This window comes from Nuphar pumila, chromosome 1, assembly GCF_984573655.1.
Source record: "Nuphar pumila chromosome 1, dmNupPumi1.hap1.1, whole genome shotgun sequence".
NCBI classification, from domain to species: domain Eukaryota; kingdom Viridiplantae; phylum Streptophyta; class Magnoliopsida; order Nymphaeales; family Nymphaeaceae; genus Nuphar; species Nuphar pumila.
In genome coordinates, this window is record NC_143249.1 from 178,880,326 (window position 1) to 178,885,557 (window position 5,232).

A 5,232-nucleotide genomic window follows, 5' to 3' on the forward strand; every position below is an offset into this window, starting at 1 on the left:
TGTTAGAATATGGTTCATGAAGGTCACAGTGGTCGAGCACCCAGTGGTCGAGGATCAAGTGGAGGTCGTGGGATAGCGTTTGGTAGATGTCTTTGTGTTATATTTAAATATAGGCATTCATTATATTTTTGCTTATATGTTGATATAAAAATTTTTACTTGGTAATCGTGTTTATAGGATCTCAGCTTAGTGATAGTCAGTCTCAACCTTCGTCTTTACATAATGCTTCGATAGGTATATCATTTAAATAATTGTATATTTGATTTGTTTAAATGTGCATTATGTGAATTTCTAATTCATTGTTCTATTTTTAGATGTTTCGTCTGTACATGACCCACCTACACCAACCACTCATACACATCACGAGACAACATCAGATGTTGGGTCTTCTCAGCCTGACACACAATAACTCATTGAAATAGTTTATATCGATAGTCGACCATAAATATTTCATTGTCACTTGTCCAATACTTATCCTATAAATAATGTATATCAATAGTCGATTGTTAATGTATACCAATTCATATGCACCGTGACGTTCGAGCCAAAAGAAGTGATTCGAGAAATTAGAAAGTCACTAGTTCAACATCTCCCCAGACCGGTCGCTCAATGAAAAGAGTACTCAAATAAGGTGTTGGACAAATTATTGTCCTCAATTACGATATATAATCATTTATCATATCTAATGTGTTTCATATTTAATTTTTTTTTATGGTCATGTGTACTAACTTTCTGAAATTATTTGTATGCTTTGAATCAATTTGCGACTGCGAAGGAGGAGCAAGATGCGAGGCTAGTATAGCAGATGGTGGCTGTCAGTCGATTTGCTGACATGCTTCACAATATGAAGACTGCAATAATAAAAGCAACTGGTGGGATAGATGATCCACTGCAGTGGAAGGGCCATGACCCTTCTAATATCAGGTCAGATTATTGGGATGCAATGCAAGTGGGCGAGCCATGAATTTCAAAACAGCTCAGCAAGGCCGCACAAAACCGAGCGAAGATGTCCGATGCCCATCTACACACATGTGGTTCTAGGACTTTTGGGAGCCACCAGAAGAAAATTGTAACTCATCAACATATATATATATATATATTATCAAATTTATAACTATTTCTTCATACTTTCTAATTGATTTTTTTTTTCATTTAACCTTGTAGGAAGCCAAAAAAGGAGGCATTGCGTCTTACAAGGATGTGTTTGTTGAAACACATAAACGTAAGAGTACGGGAGAGTTCATATCAGAGAAGGCAAGAGCGACAATGGTATGTATTTATTGTATTAATAAACATTATAATATACAAGTTACCATGAATTACATTATCATAAATATTGTAATTCTTAATTATTAATTCATATTGTAATCATTACTTTGTAAGAGTTATACGAGCAACAAATGGTAGAGAGATATGACGATGACTCCACTCAGCATCCGCCTTTTGATCCTGCAGCATGAGTGATTGCAACCTGTGAACCCAAAAAAGGTCGTGTGTTTGGGTTTGAGAGTAATATTAACACCACACCAGTCGTTGCCTCCTGCAGCCAAGGCTCTCAGAGTTCTTCCGCCAGCATCAACTCCCACCGTCCGATTGACCCTACTATTTCTTGGGATGGTGTATGTCAGCTTCTTCAGGACACAATGCGTGACTTTTTACATGAAGTCCTTCTCAACCTTGTTCGTAATGAGTTATGCAACTTTTTTGGGGACAAGGGAACTTCGTCTGCATTCAACATGATCTTCAGTGTCCGTCAAGTATAAAGTTCCATGTCATTTGTTTCATGTCATTAGATTTCAAGCTAGTATTTGCATGATTGAATCACTATAAATTTTTTTGACACATTTTCAACATATATATGCATGATTGAATCACTATGATTTTTTTTTACAACCTTACAACACATATATACATGATTGAATCACTATGAATTTTTTTTGACAACTTTTGAACACATATACGCATGATTTCATCACTATAAAATCTTTTTGACAACCTTAGAACACATATATGCATGATTGAATCACTATGAAATTTTTTGACTGCTTTATAACACATATATGCATGATTGAATCACTACGAAAGTTTTGACAACCTTAGAACACATATAAGCATGATTTCATCACTATGAAATTTTTTGACTGCCTTATAACACATATATGCATGATTGAATCACTATAAAAGTTTTTTGTCAACCTTAGAACACATATGAGCATGATTTCATCACTATGAAAATTTTTGACTGCCTTATAACACATATGCATGATTGAATCACTGTGAAAGTTTTTTGACAACCTTAGAACACATATAAGCATGATTTCATCACTATAAAATTTTTTTGGCAGCCTTAGAACGCATATACGCATGATTTTATCACTATGAATTTTTTTGACTGTCTTATAACACATATATGCATGATTGAATCATAATGAAACTTTTTTGACAACCTTATAACACATATATGCATGATTTCATCACTATGAAATTTTTTTAACAACCTTAGAACACATATATGCATGATTGATCACTATGAAATTTTTTGACTGCCTTATAACACATATATGCAGGATTGAATCACTACGAAAGTTTTTTGACAACCTTAAAACACATATAAGCATGATTTCATCACTATGAAATTTTTTGACTGCCTTATAACACATATATGTATGATTGAATCACTATGAAAGTTTTTTGTCAACCTTAGAACACATATAAGCATGATTTCATCACTATGAAATTTTTTGACTGCCTTATAACACATATGCATGATTTCATCACTATGAAAGTTTTTTGACAACCTTAGAACACATATAAGCATGATTTCATTACTATGAAATTTTTTGACTGCCTTATAACACATATGCATGATTTCATCACTATGAAAGTTTTTTGACAACCTTAGAACACATATAAGCATGATTTCATCACTATGAATTTTTTTGACAACCTTAGAATACATATATGCATGATTGAATCACTATGAAATTTTTATGACAGCCTTAGAGTACATATATGCATGATTGAATTACTGTGAAAGTTTTTTGACAATTTTAGAACACATATAAGCATGATTTCATCACTATGAAATTTGTTTACTACCTTATAATACATATATGCATGATTTAATCACTATGAAAGATTTTTGACAACCTTAGAACACATATAAGCATGATTTCATCACTATAAAAAAAATTTGACACCTTTAGAACACATATATGCATGATTAAATCACTATACAATTTTTATGACAGCCTTAGAACACATATATGCATGCTTAAATCACTATGGATTTTATTTGACAACCTTAGAACATATATATGCATGATTGAATCACTATGATTTTTTTTTGACGACCTTAGAACACATATATACATGATTGAATCACTATAATTTTTTTTACACCTTTTGAACACATATATGCATGATTAAATCACTATAAAATTGTTATGACACTTTTAGAACACATATATGCATGATTGAATCACTATGGTTTTTTTTTACAACCTTGAAACACATATATGCATGATTGAATCACTAAGTAATTTTTTTTGACAACCTTACAACACATATATGCATGATCGAATCACTATGAACTTTACTTTTATTGACAACCTTAGAACACATATATGCATGATTGAATCACTATGAAGTTTTTTTGTCAGCCTTAGAACAAATATATGCATGATTAAATCAATATGAATTTTTTTTGACTGCCTTAGAACACATATATGCATGATTGAATCAATATAATTCTTTTTTGACAACCTTAGAACACATATATGCATGATTGAATCACTATGAAGTTTTTTTGTCAACCTTAGAACAAATATATGCATGATTAAATCAATATGATTTTTTTTTACTGCCTTAGAACACATATATGCATGATTGAATCAGTATAATTTTTTTTTGACAACCTTAGAACACATATATGCATGATTGAATCACTATGAAAGTTTTTTGACTGCCTTATAACACATATATGCATGATTGAATCACTATGAAAGTTTTTTGACAACCTCTGAATTATGTTAATGTCCTTCACTTTATTGTTAGTCTGTGTCATTCAGCCATGTTACTTTGATTTCCTTAAATTAGGTGCATTGCATATAATTTATTTCATTATATTTTGTTTATCAATACTAACATTTCGGTTCTCTTGTACGATGCTAGAGATGATCAGCATAGAGGTGCTGATCGAGGCATGGATGAAGGTTCAGATCGATACAATGAAGAGGATGATGTTCTGAATCTTGGCGAGGATTTGATTCATGTGTTGAATTTGTTTTACGTACTTGTTGTTTCAAACAAAACTTTTTGTATATGTTCACTTGTAACTAATTAGAACTTGGCGAGGATTATACTGGGTTGTTAAATTTGTTTCACTATGTATTTTTTATGTGCACTTTGTTTTTTATACACAGGCTATATAAATTATATAACAAAAAAAAATTCTCGATATTTATATTTTAAACAATTTTTTTTTTTTAAAAATTACAACTGCTTAGCGATGGATATTATCTGTCGCTAATATTCGTCACCAATTTAGCGATGAATTAGGGATGAATATTTATCTGTCTAAAAAACTAAATTAGTTGATGTTTTGCGATAGAATGTAATCTATCGCTAATCCATCGCTAAATTGGTGAAGGATATTAGAGACGGATACGTATTTGTCATTAAATTTTAGCGACGAATTAGTGATGGATATGTATTTGTCGCAAAACCAAATTAGTCCTTGTTTAGCGATGGATCATGATATTCGCTAATCTATCGCGAATTAGTGACGAAAATAGCGACAGATCAGTTCTATCGCTAATTAGCGACCAGAAAATTATGATGAATGTTATCTATCGCTAAGTTGTCATCAATCTGTCGCTAAATAGTTTATCGACGGACTTGCAATGAATTTGCGTCGAATAGCGTCTGTCGCTAATCCATAGAATTCTTGTAGTGAAATTTATATGATCCAACTACATTTATAAGAAACTATCTATATCATCTTGATACAATTCATATCCAAATCTGTCTAAATAAAACTCTGGTAAAAAAAACAAAAAGCACTTTTCTGCAAAGTAAAAAAAGTTAGAATATTAAAATAAATTTTTTGAAACTTTTTGAGTTAAAAAAAAAGTTAAAGGATTTTTTTTGAAATTTTCAAAAAGTTTGAAAACCTATTTTGAAAAAAATAGAGCTAGAAACCCTATATTTCTAAAATTTTCCAAAAAAACA